This window comes from Oncorhynchus keta, chromosome 15, assembly GCF_023373465.1.
Source record: "Oncorhynchus keta strain PuntledgeMale-10-30-2019 chromosome 15, Oket_V2, whole genome shotgun sequence".
Classification (NCBI taxonomy): Eukaryota; Metazoa; Chordata; class Actinopteri; order Salmoniformes; family Salmonidae; genus Oncorhynchus; species Oncorhynchus keta.
Window position 1 is genome coordinate 43,759,736 of NC_068435.1, and position 17,079 is coordinate 43,776,814.

The 17,079-nt window shown below is 45.6% G+C and overlaps 1 protein-coding gene across 1 annotated transcript in view; it reads right to left on the reverse strand.

Moving 5' to 3' along the window:
• The window catches only part of LOC127907673 (uncharacterized), a 308,290-nt gene that overhangs the window by 185,359 nt on the left and 105,852 nt on the right, over nt 1-17,079 (reverse strand). The window lies entirely within an intron of this gene.

Below are 17,079 nucleotides of genomic sequence, written 5' to 3' on the forward strand. Positions count from 1 at the left end.
CACACTCAACAACACACTTGAAGTTTGCCAAAAGGCACGTAAAGGACTCAGATCATGACAAACAAGATTCTCTGGTCTGATGAAACCAAGATTGAACTCTTTGGCCTGAATGCCAAGAGGCACGTCTGGAGGTAACATGGCACCATCCCTACGGTGAAGCATGGTGGTGGCAGCATCATTCTGCGGGGATGTTTTTCAGTGGCAGGGAGACTACTCAGGTTTGAGGGAAAGATGAACGGAGCAAAGTACAGAGAGATCCTTGATGCGAAGGTTCACCTTCCAACAGGACAACGACCCTAGGGACACAGCCAAGACAATGCAGAAGTGGCTTCGGGGAAAGTCTCTGAATGTCCTTGAGTGGCCCAGCCAGAGTCCAGACATCTCTGGAGAGACCTGAAAATAGCTGTGCAGCGACACTCCCCATCCAACCTGACAGAACTCGCCAAATGCAGGTGTGCCAAGCTTGTAGCGTCATACCCAAGAAGACTCGAGACTGTAATCGCTGCCAAAGGTGCTTCAACAAAGTACTAAGTACTTTCAAGAGGTCTGACTACTTTGTGAATTCACTGTATATACACAGACATCCGTGACGTGTACAAAGCCATCCCCCGCCCCCACTTCGGCTAATCAGATCACGTCTCTCTGTTCATACTCGAAGCCGACACGCAGCAACTCAAAAACGAGCCACCAACACAGAGAATAGTGAAGCGCTGGACAGAGGTGCATGACTGTTTTGAGAATACTGTTTGGAATATGTTCAAAGATTCATCCACCATCCATCAACATTGAGGAAACGACATCGTCAGTCACAGGCTTCATTAGGAAATGTGTTGATTATGTTGTCCCCGCAATAACAATCCGGCCATACCCTAATCAAGAACCTGAGATGAACGGAGACATCCGTACCATGCTGAGAGCCCCTACTGCAGCACTCAATAGCAGCAGAACAAACCCTGATGACTCGGTGGTGTGTGGCGAGTTCTTAGGGCAAGGACTGAAATGGGGGAAAAAATCCTTAATGTACCTTGGTCCTGGAACAAACTAAGAAATACTTTAAAACTGGAGGAGAGGCTATTGCTGTCTGAGTTTAAAGCTCTGATCGAAGAAAATGTCACTGACCATTGTAATTGTTTTTAATGTACTTTATTGTATTGTGTGTTGTATGTACGCGCTGACTTCGTCCTGCTGACTTCATCAGTGTCTTCCCTGGTTAAATAGATTTTTTTTGCTGCGGGATTAGGGTTTGAGCATAGCCTGAAGGTCCCGACGGGCAGTTCCTCTTGCTGCTCCAAATTGCAAGTACCATGGTCTTATAGTAGATACGAGCTTTGACTGGAAACCAGTGGAGTGTACGGAGGAGGGAGTGACATGGGGAGAACCTGGGAAGGTTGAACACCAGGCGGGCTGTAGCGTTCTGGATAAGTTGGGTTTAATGGCAAAAGCAGGGAGCCTAGCCAAATGAGAGTTACAGTAGTCCAGACATGAGATGACAAGTGCCTAGATTAGGACCTGTGCCGCTTTCCGTGTGAGGTAGGGTCGTACTCTATAGATGTTGTAGAGCAGTCTCAGTTTGGGTCAAGAAGATCGTTCTGAGAGAGATAGCGAAAGAGTTCAGAGACAGCACGAGACAGCAAGTGTTTAACCTCTATTTAACTAGGCAAGTCAGTAAAGAATACATTTTTGTGTACAATGACGGCCTACACCGGCCAAACCCGTTGGGCCAATTGTGCGCCGCCTTTTGGGACTCCCAATCATGACCGGTTGTGATACAGCCTGGATTCGAACCAAGGTGTCTGTAGTGACACCTCAAGGACTGAGATGCAGTACCTTAAACCACTGTGCCACTCGGGAGCCCAATAAGGGAAGACAGGAATGGGACAAGGTCTAGAGAAGGGAGGAGGGGATGGGGTCGTGCGGGCAGGTTGTTCGGGCGGCCGGACCTCAGTAGCCACAGGAATTCAGGGAGGAAGAGGTCAAGGCGTAGTGGAGTTCTGTGTTAGTGGGACCAGTGTATTCAATAGGCTGAGTGAATGAGGAGCGGATGTCGTAAACCTTCTTTTCAAAATGGTTGACAAAGTCGTCCACAGAGAGGGAGGAGGGAGGGGAGGGAGGTGGAAGATAAAGGTGGGAGGAGAAGTTGGAGAAGGGTTAGAGATGTAGAGATATAGGAAGTAGCTTTAGCAGCGGATACAATCAGAGAGGAGGGAGTGAAACAGTGATAGGTCACGGACTACAAAGGCAAATCCAGCTGTGTGGTGCCCACCGAAGCCTCCCTCCCAAACGAGCTTAACACATCCCATGCTTGCTTGGAAGGCAGACAATACCAATTTGCCTAACGCTCCAACGGATCCACAGAAGATGGCATTTCCATCGCTATTCCCACGGCCGTAATACATCTGGACAAGAGGAACACCTGCGTGAGAACGTTGTTCTTTGTCTACAGTTCAGCATTCACTATTGTTCCCTCCAAGCTCGACACCAAACTCAGATGCCTGGATCTGGACACATCCTCTGCAGCTGGATCCTCTACTTCCTGAAGAGCAGACCACAGGCTGTGAGGATTGGCAACAACACCTCCTCCACGCGGACTCTTAACACAGCCCTCTGCTGTACTGCCCGTTCACCCACGACCACGATAGCAACTCCATCATCATGTTTGCTGATGACTCCACAGCTGCAGGTCTGTTAATCAACAACAACGAGTCAGCCTATAGGGAGGAGGTAAGTGAACTGGCAACCTCTCTCTCAATGTCAGCAAATAGCATCTCTACTACCTGAGGCAGCATAATCAAGGACCCCACACCCCAGCCATGAGCTGTTCACTTCCTTGCCGTTGGGCAGACGGTAGCGGAGCATGAGGACTGAAACCAACAGGCATCAGACTGATGAACACTTCAACTGGACTGACCACCTGCACTGGCTCTCCGCACCTTAGCACTCATCCACAAACACACAGACAGACAGACACATTCTACACACACACACACACACACACACACACACACACACACACACACACACACACACACACACACACACACACACACACACACACACACACACACACACACACACACACACACACACACACACACACACACACATTCTACAGACACACACACACACACACACACACACACACACATCACAACTGCTGCAACCAGACTCTTGTGCGAAATACTGCACAATTTATAACTTGCCCCCTAATCCCCCCTTCTCCAAAACATGTGTAAATATTGGGCTATAAATGGTCCCTTCCTGTATAATGCTATACTAAAATGTTTATTCTATTCTACTGAGCCATTGACTTTATGTTCGCTTTCTTATCTTTTATTATTTCCTATTGTTCTTCCATTGTTGAGATGGAGCCCATTTTGGTCGGCGATGTAGACCATGTGTATCCTGTACATACAACTAATAACACTTGAAACATGAAACTAGATAACCTCCTCATAACCCCCATGGCAAGCAGCATTAACATTCTGTTAAAATGGTCATTGTTTCTATCTCTGTGTGTGTGTGTGTGTGTGTGTGTGTGTGTGTGTGTGTGTGTGTGTGTGTGTGTGTGTGTGTGTGTGTGTGTGTGTGTGTGTGTGTGTGTGTGTGGGTGTGTGTGTGTGTGTGTGAGAGAGTGAGACTGTGTGTGTATTCCCCAGAGAGTAGGATAATGTAGTCTCTAGGGAGAGAAGGGGACAGAGAGACTCCTGGCCTATGTTAACCCAGACAGAATGCACTGGCCCTTGAGAGACAGACAGACTGTCTGTCTATGTTACTGCCATTAGTCCTAATCTCTCTCTGGCCTATGTCCCCATCCCCCTCTCTGTCTATTCCTGCTGTGCTCTATGCATCCCCTTTTTCCTTTCTTTTGCCAATCTCTATCTAGCTTTTCTTACTTATCTTTAGTCTTTGGTGCCTCACGCACGCACGCACATACACACACACACACACACACACACACACACACACACACACACACACACACACACACACACACACACACACACACACACACACACACACACACACACACAGTTGACCCATCAGAGGTCACGTAGAGGATCTATATCTGGCTGCTCTCTGGTGTTATTTTAATGTCTGCTGCTCCATATTAGGGGATACCCAAACCCAGGCCTGACAGGATGAAAGAGCACACCAATTACTACACAGACCCCTGGGAGTGTGTGTGTGCGCGCGTGTGAGTGCATCGTGCAGGGGTGCGTGCGTGCGTGTGTGTGTGTGTGTGTTTATTATCTATGACAGAACCATCAGTCACCGGTGGCCTTTTAAGTGTTCTCCATAGAGCCGTGTGACCTTTGCTCATGATGCCAATAGCCATTGTGTGATGAATCAATTGGCTGTACCGTAGACTACAGTAGACATGACATTAACGTGGCTGACTACATGAGTTGACACTCTACCCAGAGGGTCACACTGTTCTCATGATTGTGTGATCTGTGTGTGTGTGTGTATGTGTATGTGTGTGTGTCCAGATGGGAATGAGACTCTTGTGTTATCACGGGGAACTCATCTTACTTTGACTCTTTGGGGGAACTCATCTTACTTTGACTCTTTGGTCTTTGTATCAATGACCCAAGCCCAGCTCAGTTAATCCCTACCATTGTGACGCTGAGTTGTCATAATGCTTCAGCAAATGTACATGACACCAGGGTTGTTGCTAGACACAATGTAAGTAACCTAAAATATGTCTCTCGAACTGCCCTGAATGCCTCTGCTAATCCTACAGCTATTTTTATGCAGTATTCATGTGCCTATGAACCATATGTATACTGTTAGCACTGAGCCGGTGTGCCCTAGGAGGAAGTCCACCGTGTGCAGCTCACCCTGCACTAACAGAAATAACATGAGCATATCTATTTCTGCTAAGCTTCCCGGTAAAGCAATAAAACATAAGTAAGCATCCCAGAAGAAAAGTGTTCAAAGTAGCCAACGTTGACATACGGCGCTTAAGAAACAAGGTTCATGAAATCAATCATTTGCTAGTAACAGATGATATTCATATCCTGACTATCTCTGGAACTCACTAAGATAATACCTTTGATGATATAGTGGTAGCAATACAAGGTTATAACATTTACAGAAAATATAGAAATGCCAGTGGTGGATGTGTTGCTGTTTATATTCAGAACCACATTCCTGTAAAGATTAGAGAGGATCTCATGTTAAATACTGTTGAAGCAATATGGCTACAGGTTCATCTGCCTCACCTAAAGACCATTCTGGTGGGAAGCTGCTATAGACCACCAAGTGCTAACAGTCAGTATCTAGATAAAATGTATGAAATGCTTGAAAATGTATGTGATATCAACAGAGAGGGATATTTTCTGGATGATTTAAATATTGACAGGCTTTCATCAAGCTGTCCACTCAAAAAAAAACCTTCAAATTGTAACCAGTGCTTGCAGCATGGTTCAGGTTATCATTCAACCTACCAGGGTATTAACAAACAACACAGGAATGAAATCATCTACACGTGTTGATCACAACTTTACTAATGCTGCAGAAATTAGCTTGAAAGCAGTATCTCGATCCATCGGATGTAGTGATCACAATATAGTAGCCGTGTCTACGAAAACCAAAGTTCCAAAGGCTGGGCTTAATATAGTGTATAAGAGGTCATACAATAAGTTTTGTAGTGATTCCTATGTTGTTGATGTAAAGAATATGTGTTGGTCCGTGGTGTGTAATGAGGAGAGCAAACAGACCGATGCACTTCACACATTATTGAAATGTCTTCTTCCAGTTCCTAATAAGTCCGCACCCATTAAGAGAACGACTGTAAAAACTGTTACATCTCTGTGGATTGATGAGGAATTGATAAATTGTATGGTTGAGAGGGACGAGGCAAAAGGAATGGCAAATAAGTCTGGCTGCACAACAGATTGAGAAATCATTTTGACTAAACTGAATAAAAAGAAGAAGAAACTACACTATGAAACAAGGATAAATGACATAAAGAACGGAAATAAAAAGCTTTGGAGCACCGTAAATACAATTTCAGGGAAACAAACAAACTCAGCTCCATCCTTCATTAATTCAGATGACTCATTCATCACAAAACCAACTGATATCGTGAACTACTTTAATGATTTTTTCATTGGCAAGATTAGCAAATGTAGGCATGACATGCCAGCAACAAACACTGACACTACACATCCAAAGATAACTGGAAGAGGTGAAAAAAGTATTGTAGTCTATCAACAATGACAAGCCGCCGGGGTCTGACAAATTGGATGGAAAACTACTGAGGATAATAGCAGACGATATTGCCACTCCTATTTGCCATATTTTCAGTCTAAGCCTGCTAGAGAGTCTGTGCCCTCAGGCCTGGAGGGAAGCCAAAGTAATTATGCTACCTAAGAATAGTAAAGCCCCCTTTACTGGCTCAAATAGCCCATCAATCAGCCTGTTAACAACCCTTAGTAAACTTCTGGAAAAAATGGTGTTTGACCAGATACAATGCTATTTTACAGTAAACAAATTGACAACAAACATTCAGCACGCTGATAGGGAAGGACACTCAACAAGCACAGCACTTACACACATGGCGGATGATTGGCTGAGAGAAACTGATGATAAAAAGATTGTGGGGGCTGTTTAGTTAGACTTCTTATGGCTTTATAACCCCTGCTATCTTGTGGATAAAGAGTTACCTGCCTAACAGAACACAGAGGGTGTTCTTTAATGGAAGCATCTCAAACATTTTTTATTTTACCTTTATTTAACTAGGCAAGTCAGTTAAGAACAAATTCTTATTTTCAATGACGGCCTAGGAACAGTGGGTTAACTGCCTGTTCAGGGGCATAATCCAGGTAGAATCAGGAATCACCCAGGGGAGCTGTCTAAGCCCATTACTTTTTTCAAGCTATACTAATGACATGCCACTGAGTAAAGCCAGTGTGTCTATGCATGCGGATGACTCAACTCTATACATGTCAGCTACTGCAGCGACAGATATGACTGCAACACTTAACAAAGAGTTGCAGGTAGTTTCAGAGTGGGTGGCAAGGAATAAGTTAGATATTTGTAAAACTAAAAGCATTGTATTTAGGACAAATCATTCACTAAACTCTATAAATCTCTACTAAATCTTGTAATAAATCATGTGGAAAATAAGCAAGTTGAGGTGACTAAATTGCTTGGAGTAACCCTGGATTGTAAACTGTCATGGTCAAAACATATTGATAGTATGTAGTAGCTACGACGGGGAGAAGTCTGTCCATAATAAAGCGCTGCTCTGCCTTCTTAACAACACTATCAACAAGGCAGGTCCCACAGGCCCTAGTTTTGACACACCTGGCCACTACTGTGTGGTCAGGTGAACACAAAAAGGGACTTAGGAAAATTGGATGTACACAGAGAACAAATATGAATAATATGCATGTCAATCTCTCCTGGCTCAAAGTGGAGAAGAGTTGGCTTCATCACTACTTTATGAGAGGTATTGACATGTTGAATGCACCGTCTGTTTCAACTACTGGCACACAGCTCGGACACCCAGGAATACCCCACAAGACATGCCACAAGAGGTCTCTTCACAGTCCTCAAGTCCAGAACAGACAATGGGAGGCACACAATACTACATAGAGCCATGACTACATGGAACTCTATTCCAAGCAGTAAAATTTTAATTTAAAAAACAGATTAAAAATACACCTTATGGAACAGCGGGGACTGTGAAGCAAAACAAACATAGACACAGACATGCATCCACACACACACACACACACACACACACACACACACACACACACACACACACACACACACACACACACACACACACACACACACACACACACACACACACACACACACACACACACACACACACACACACAATAACATATGCACTATACAAACACATACACATGGATTTAGTACTGTAGATATGTGGTAGTGGTGGAGTAGGGGCCTGAGGGCACACAGTGTGTTGTGAAATCTGGTAATGAGTTATAATGTTTTTACAATTGTATAAACTGCCTTAATGTTGCTGGATCCCAGGAAGAGTAGCTAATGGGGATCAATAATAAATACAACTACAACTGTTTTATATGATTTATTTCACCCTTTATTTAACCAGGTAGAGGCAAGTTGAGATCAAGTTCTCATTTACAATTGCGACCTGGCCAAGATAAAGCAAAGCAGTTCGACACATACAACGACACAGTTACACATGGAGTAAAACAAACATACAGTCAATAATACAGTAGAAACAAGTCTATATACGATGTGAGCAAATGAGGTGAGATAAGGGAGGTCAAGGCAAAAAAAGGCCATGGTGGCAAAGTAAATACAATATAGCAGGTAAAACACTGGAATGGTAGATTTGCAATGGAAGAATGTGCAAAGTAGAAATAGAAATAATGGGGTGCAAAGGAGCTAAATAAATAAATAAATACAGTAGGGAAAGAGGTAGTTGTTTGGGCTAAATTATAGGTGGGCTATGTACAGGTGCAGTAATCTGTGAGCTGCTCTGACAGCTGGTGCTTAAAGCTAGTGAGGGAGATAAGTGTTTCCAGTTTCAGAGATTTTTATAGTTCGTTCCAGTCATTGGCAGCAGAGAACTGGAAGGAGAGGCGGCCATAGGAAGAATTGGTTTTGGGGGTGACCAGAGAGATATATCTGCTGGAGCGCGTGCTACAGGTGGGTGCTGCTATGGTGACCAGCGAGCTAACCTAGCAGGGTCTTGTAGATGACATGGAGCCAGTGGGTTTGGCGACGAGTATGAAGCGAGGGCCAGCCAACAAGAGCGTACAGGTCGCAGTGGTGGGTAGTATATGGGGCTTTGGTGACAAAACAGATGGCACTGTGATAGACTGCATCCAATTTATTGAGTAGGGTATCGGAGGCTATTTTGTAAATTATATCGCCGAAGTCGAGGATCAGTAGGATGGTTTACGAAGGTATGTTTGGCAACATGAGTGAAGGAGGCTTTATTAACTTCTCATCCATTACCATTTAAATGTTGGTTAGCATTCTATTTCAGTTGTGTGTCTCCTTTTTTAATAAAATCCATTGCTTCATCTGAAACCAACTGCGATGTTTCTCCAACCAGACACAAATACACAAAAAACTCACACACTCAAACAAACACACACACACACACACACACGTTTATTCAATACACACACTAATGAGGGTTGAGTGTGCCTATCAAAACGTTTCCTGTCAAAAATGTTTGCCAGTAATCAAAGTTCCTGATTGAATTTGAAAAGTGAGCCTATCCATGTCAATCACATTACATGCATGGCTCATGCAGTCTCATCAGACACGGCTATGGTGTGTTTGTGTGTGTGTGTGTTTCTCCATGTCTGGTAGAAGCCTGCTCCAGAGACAAGGCCATGAAAACACCAGCCCACAACACTACATAGTCGAGCTAGTAAAACATAAAGAATAACAGAGAGAGAGAGAGAGAGAGAGAGAGAGAGAGAGAGAGAGAGAGAGAGAGAGAGAGAGAGAGAGAGAGAGAGAGAGAGAGAGAGAGAGAGAGAGAGAGAGAGAGAGAGAGAGAGAGAGAGAGACGGGGAAAGTAAGACGGATTGAGGTAAAGAGGGCAAGGAAGGAGGGTTTGAAAAACATCGGGAGAGAAAAAGACAGCGAAAGAGGGAATGGGAAAATGAGAAAGGGAGTGAGAGGGAGACTGTTAGATGGATTATTTGTGGTGGTGATTTGTCATAAACAGACCACAGGCTCTTACACAAGAGTCTGACTCAGCACACAGAGTGAACACAGAGGCTCTTTCAGTAACCATGGGAATAACACGGCTTGTGTGGTCGCTCTGTGTTTGTCTCTGTGTTTGTCTTTGTTTTTGTGTGTGTTGTTGCCCTAGTTGTATTTGTTTTGATTTATGCAGTGTTCTACAGTGGTTGTCTATCAACAAGACAGTAGATAAACCGTACAATAACAGTTGTTACTTACTAAACTGTGGGTTGTGTATCGACCCTCTCTGCACAGGTTAAGTGTTGTGTTTGCAGCAGTGTTTCCCTCACTGATACTTCAGTGGGGTGCCTAACTCTGTTGCCTCCAGCTTGGTTTAGATGTGTTGATGTGCAGCCTACCACCCATCATGTTTTCTTAGAGGCATTTCTGCCCCTACAGAGAAATCTATGGGAAACACTCGTTCACAATTACTTTTCTTCTCCTCTTTTAATCATGCAATCTCTCTCCTCATCTAGCTTGGTTTAAAGCATAATGGATATTCAGTAGCTTGTCTCCTCGGAACCAATAGAAACACATCTGTTAGTAGCTGAATGGCTTAGATAGGCTGTGACCCCTGACCTTCTAAACCCTAGCTCATCAAGTCCAATTCCAATCTCAGATCATTTCCAATCCAATTCCCCTTTCCGGAAGGGGAGTTGACACACACACACACACACACACACGCACACGCACACACACACACACACACACACACACACACACACACACACACACACACACACACACACACACACACACACACACACACACACACACACACACACACCCCCTTATCCATACTCAATTTCCACTGACAGACTCCAAACCCCAAATGGTTTGACCAATCAATGGCAATCTGTTAGGAAACAGATACACCCCCTTGTCAATGTCCAGCATGGGCTAAATGAATGAGAGGTTGGGGGGCGGGAGATATGGAGATTGAGGGGGTGTGGAGGAGTTAAGGCGGTGATTGTCAGTTTGAGGTAGACACATCATGCTTTGTTCCACTGGGATTTGCAGACTGGCCAGTTTTATGATTAGTCAACCATTGATGTGATAAAGGTCAATTGCCCCTTGGAAGCAACTTCTCTGGTTTTAAACAGCCTACATCACATCGATATGTGTCAGAAACATACATTCTGGTGTTAAAAAATGCCTGCAAAGTGTAAACAGGATCATTTTGGTCATAAAGTCAGTCTCGTCCAAAAGTAGGTTTTGTAAGTGAGTTCGTCATGACGTACTGGAGGGTTGGTTATGGATTACTTACATGGCCACTCTTTTCAGTGATGCCCAATCGACCAAAGACAACACGTTGTGGTCCACCCCTCAGCTGCCATGTGGACATTTGTTGTCAAGTCTGCATATGGGTACAACGCACACACATTTCACTCAGCAAATGGGTTTCCATAAAGTTTGGGGCAACTTCCAATGCGTTTCAACAATATTGCCAGGTGGTCAGGAATGGATTACATCCGACACGGTCACTTCTGCTGCTTGTCAAACTTCAAACCACTGGTGTTGGTGAACATGTTAGCTAAGTAGATAGCTGGTGCTAGCTAGTTAGTAGCTACTTTTTGTTATACACGGTGGTAAAAAGTAAAGATTTGTTAATAGAGCAAGACTCAAGCAAAAGTGAGTCACCCAGTAAAATACTACTTGAGTAAAAGTGTCAACATATTTGGTTTTAAATATACTTAAGTATCTGAAGTAAATGTGATTGATGAAATGTACTTACTCTACGTATCAAAATTAAAAGAAAAAATATAAATCATTTCAAATTCCTTAAATTAAGCAAACCAGAGGGTAACATTTTTTGTTTTTTAAATGTACAGACAGCCAGGGTCTCACTCCAACACTCATACATAATTTACAAACAAAGCATTTATGTTTAGTGAGTCCTCCAGATCAGAGGCAGTAGGGATGACCAGGGATGTTCTCTATTTAGTGAGTCATCCAGATCAGAGGCAGTAGGGATGACCAGGGATGTTCTCTATTTAGTGAGTCCTCCAGATCAGAGGCATTAGGGATGAGCAGGGATGTTCTCTGTTTAGTGAGTCCTCCAGATCAGAGGCATTATAGATGACCAGGGATGTTCTCTGTTTAGTGAGTCCTCCAGATCAGAGGCATTAGGGATGACCAGGGATGTTCTCTGTTTAGTGAGTCCTCCAGATCAGAGGCATTAGGGATGACCAGGGATGTTCTCTGTTTAGTGAGTCCTCCAGATCAGAGGCATTAGGGATGACCAGGGATGTTCTCTGTTTAGTGAGTCCTCCAGATCAGAGGCAGTGGGGATGAGCAGGGATGTTCTCTGTTTAGTGAGTCCTCCAGATCAGAGGCAATATGGATGACCAGGGATGTTCTCTGTTTAGTGAGTCCTCCAGATCAGAGGCATTATGGATGACCAGGGATGTTCTCTGTTTAGTGAGTCCTCCAGATCAGAGGCATTATGGATGACCAGGGATGTTCTCTGTTTAGTGAGTTCTCCAGATCAGAGGCATTATGGATGACCAGGGATGTTCTCTGTTTAATGAGTCCTCCAGATCAGAGGCATTATGGATGACCAGGGATGTCCTCTGTTTAGTGAGTCCTCCAGATCAGAGGCAGTAGGGATGACCAGGGATGTTCTCTATTTAGTGAGTCCTCCAGACCAGAGGCATTATGGATGACCAGGGATGTTCTCTGTTTAGTGAGTCCTCCAGATCAGAGGCATTAGGGATGACCAGGGATGTTCTCTATTTAGTGAGTCCTCCAGATCAGAGGCAGTGGGGATGACCAGGGATGTCCTCTGTTTAGTGAGTCCTCCAGATCAGAGGCAGTGGGGATGAGCAGGGATGTCCTCTGTTTAGTGAGTCCTCCAGATCAGAGGCAATAGGGATGAGCAGGGATGTTCTCTGTTTAGTGAGTCCTCCAGATCAGAGGCATTAGGGATGACCAGGGATGTTCTCTGTTTAATGAGCCCTCCAGATCAGAGGCAGTGGGGATGAGCAGGGATGTCCTCTGTTTAGTGAGTCCTCCAGATCAGAGGCAGTGGGGATGAGCAGGGATGTTCTCTATTTAGTGAGTCCTCCAGATCAGAGGCAGTAGGGTTGACCAGGAATGTTCTCTATTTAGTGAGTCCTCCAGATCAGAGGCAGTAGGGTTGACCAGGGATGTTCTCTATTTAGTGAGTCCTCCAGATCAGAGGCAGTAGGGTTGACCAGGGATGTTCTCTATTTAGTGAGTCCTCCAGATCAGAGGCAGTAGGGTTGACCAGGGATGTTCTCTATTTAGTGAGTCCTCCAGATCAGAGGCAGTAGGGTTGACCAGGGATGTTCTCTATTTAGTGAGTCCTCCAGATCAGAGGCAGTAGGGATGAGCAGGGATGTCCTCTGTTTAGTGAGTCCTCCAGATCAGAGGCAGTAGGGATGAGCAGGGATGTCCTCTGTTTAGTGAGTCCTCCAGATCAGAGGCAGTGGCGATGAGCAGGGATGTTCTCTGTTTAATGAGTCCTCCAGATCAGAGGCAGTAGGGATGACCAGGGATGTTCTCTATTTAGTGAGTCCTCCAGATCAGAGGCAGTAGGGATGACCAGGGATGTTCTCTATTTAGTGAGTCCTCCAGACCAGAGGCATTATGGATGACCAGGGATGTCCTCTGTTTAGTGAGTCCTCCAGATCAGAGGCAGTGGGGATGAGCAGGGATGTCCTCTGTTTAGTGAGTCCTCCAGATCAGAGGCAATAGGGATGAGCAGGGATGTTCTCTGTTTAGTGAGTCCTCCAGATCAGAGGCAGTAGGGATGAGCAGGGATGTCCTCTGTTTAGTGAGTCCTCCAGATCAGAGGCAGTAGGGATGAGCAGGGATGTCCTCTGTTTAGTGAGTCCTCCAGATCAGAGGCAGTAGGGATGAGCAGGGATGTCCTCTGTTTAGTGAGTCCTCCAGATCAGAGGCAGTGGCGATGAGCAGGGATGTTCTCTGTTTAATGAGTCCTCCAGATCAGAGGCAGTAGGGATGACCAGGGATGTTCTCTATTTAGTGAGTCCTCCAGATCAGAGGCAGTAGGGATGACCAGGGATGTCCTCTGTTTAGTGAGTCCTCCAGATCAGAGGCAGTGGGGATGAGCAGGGATGTCCTCTGTTTAGTGAGTCCTCCAGATCAGAGGCAATAGGGATGAGCAGGGATGTTCTCTGTTTAGTGAGTCCTCCAGATCAGAGGCATTAGGGATGACCAGGGATGTTCTCTGTTTAATGAGCCCTCCAGATCAGAGGCAGTGGGGATGAGCAGGGATGTCCTCTGTTTAGTGAGTCCTCCAGATCAGAGGCAGTGGGGATGAGCAGGGATGTTCTCTATTTAGTGAGTCCTCCAGATCAGAGGCAGTAGGGTTGACCAGGGATGTTCTCTATTTAGTGAGTCCTCCAGATCAGAGGCAGTAGGGTTGACCAGGAATGTTCTCTATTTAGTGAGTCCTCCAGATCAGAGGCAGTAGGGTTGACCAGGAATGTTCTCTATTTAGTGAGTCCTCCAGATCAGAGGCAGTAGGGTTGACCAGGGATGTTCTCTATTTAGTGAGTCCTCCAGATCAGAGGCAGTAGGGATGAGCAGGGATGTCCTCTGTTTAGTGAGTCCTCCAGATCAGAGGCAGTAGGGATGAGCAGGGATGTCCTCTGTTTAGTGAGTCCTCCAGATCAGAGGCAGTAGGGATGAGCAGGGATGTCCTCTGTTTAGTGAGTCCTCCAGATCAGAGGCAGTGGCGATGAGCAGGGATGTTCTCTGTTTAATGAGTCCTCCAGATCAGAGGCAGTAGGGATGACCAGGGATGTTCTCTATTTAGTGAGTCCTCCAGATCAGAGGCAGTAGGGATGACCAGGGATGTTCTCTATTTAGTGAGTCCTCCAGACCAGAGGCATTATGGATGACCAGGGATGTCCTCTGTTTAGTGAGTCCTCCAGATCAGATGCAGTGGGGATGAGCAGGGATGTCCTCTGTTTAGTGAGTCCTCCAGATCAGAGGCAATAGGGATGAGCAGGGATGTTCTCTGTTTAGTGAGTCCTCCAGATCAGAGGCAGTATGGATGAGCAGGGATGTCCTCTGTTTAGTGAGTCCTCCAGATCAGAGGCAGTAGGGATGAGCAGGGATGTCCTCTGTTTAGTGAGTCCTCCAGATCAGAGGCAGTAGGGATGAGCAGGGATGTCCTCTGTTTAGTGAGTCCTCCAGATCAGAGGCAGTGGCGATGAGCAGGGATGTTCTCTGTTTAATGAGTCCTCCAGATCAGAGGCAGTAGGGATGACCAGGGATGTTCTCTATTTAGTGAGTCCTCCAGATCAGAGGCAGTAGGGATGACCAGGGATGTCCTCTGTTTAGTGAGTCCTCCAGATCAGAGGCAGTGCGGATGAGCAGGGATGTCCTCTGTTTAGTGAGTCCTCCAGATCAGAGGCAATAGGGATGAGCAGGGATGTTCTCTGTTTAGTGAGTCCTCCAGATCAGAGGCATTAGGGATGACCAGGGATGTTCTCTGTTTAATGAGCCCTCCAGATCAGAGGCAGTGGGGATGAGCAGGGATGTCCTCTGTTTAGTGAGTCCTCCAGATCAGAGGCAGTGGGGATGAGCAGGGATGTCCTCTGTTTAGTGAGTCCTCCAGATCAGAGGCAGTAGGGATGACCAGGGATGTTCTCTATTTAGTGAGTCCTCCAGATCAGAGGCAGTAGGGATGACCAGGGATGTTCGCTATTTAGTGAGTCCTCCAGATCAGAGGCAGTAGGGATGACCAGGGATGTTCTCTATTTAGTGAGTCCTCCAGATCAGAGGCAGTAGGGATGACCAGGGATGTTCTCTATTTAATGAGTCCTCCAGATCAGAGGCAGTAGGGATGAGCAGGGATGTCCTCTGTTTAGTGAGTCCTCCAGATCAGAGGCAGTAGGGATGAGCAGGGATGTCCTCTGTTTAGTGAGTCCTCCAGATCAGAGGCAGTAGGGATGAGCAGGGATGTCCTCTGTTTAGTGAGTCCTCCAGATCAGAGGCAGTAGGGATGAGCAGGGATGTTCTCTGTTTAATGAGTCCTCCAGATCAGAGGCAGTGGCGATGAGCAGGGATGTTCTCTGTTTAATGAGTCATCCAGATCAGAGGCAGTAGGGATGACCAGGGATGTTCTCTATTTAGTGAGTCCTCCAGATCAGAGGCAGTAGGGATGACCAGGGATGTTCTCTATTTAGTGAGTCCTCCAGATCAGAGGCAGTAGGGATGACCAGGGATGTTCTCTGTTTAGTGAGTCCTCCAGATCAGAGGCATTATGGATGACCAGGGATGTTCTCTGTTTAGTGAGTCCTCCAGATCAGAGGCATTATGGATGACCAGGGATGTCCTCTGTTTAGTGAGTCCTCCAGATCAGAGGCATTATGGATGACCAGGGATGTCCTCTGTTTAGTGAGTCCTCCAGATCAGAGGCAGTGGGGATGAAAGATATGTTCCTAATGTTTCCAAAACCATACCGCAAGTGATACGTGTTAATATGTTAGGGCTCTTAAGCCCAACCCTCCCGGTTAGAAGATAGCCTACTAATTGCCAATAGCCGCTCAAGCAGTTAGCATCTATGAATGCGGTAGATGTGCAATAGAGGTTGACACAGGGCAGGCACTGGGATTAGGGATGAATATTTGAGAGAAAATATTCAAAGTGTCAATACTGGGAACAATTCCTATTTATCACAAGAGTCCCGGGGAAATACAACAAAAACTGTAATTGCCCATCTAAAGCGTAAATATTTGATAAAGAAACTGATACACTGTATCTATAAATGTATGTGAACACCCCCTTCAAATGAGTGGATTGGGCTATTTCAGCCACACCCGATGCTGAGAGGTCGAGCACACAGCCATGCACACAGCACATAAAAATTGTCTGTCCTCGGTTGCAATACTCACTACCAAGTTCCACAAGAACAGTTTGTCGGGAGCTTCATGAAATGGGTTTCAATGGCAGAGCAGCTGCACACAAGCCTAAAATCATGTGCAATGCCAAGCAGCGATTAGAGTGGTGGAAGCGGTGGAAACACATTCTCTGGAGTGATGAATCACGCTTCACTATCTGCACAAATATAGGTTTGGCGGATGCCAGGAGAATGCTACCTGCCGCAATGCATAGTGTGCACTGTAAAGTTTGGTGGAGGAGGAATACTGTTATTCACGGTATGGGCTAGGCCCCTTAGTTTCCGTGAAGGGAAATATTAACGCTACAGGATACAATTACATTCTAGGCAATTCTGTGCTTCCAACTTGTGGCAACAGTTTGGGGAAGGCCTTTTCCTGTTTCAGCATGACAATGCCCCCGTGCACAAAGCGAAGTCCATACAGAAATGGTTTGTCGAGATCGGCTGTGGAAGAGCTTTAA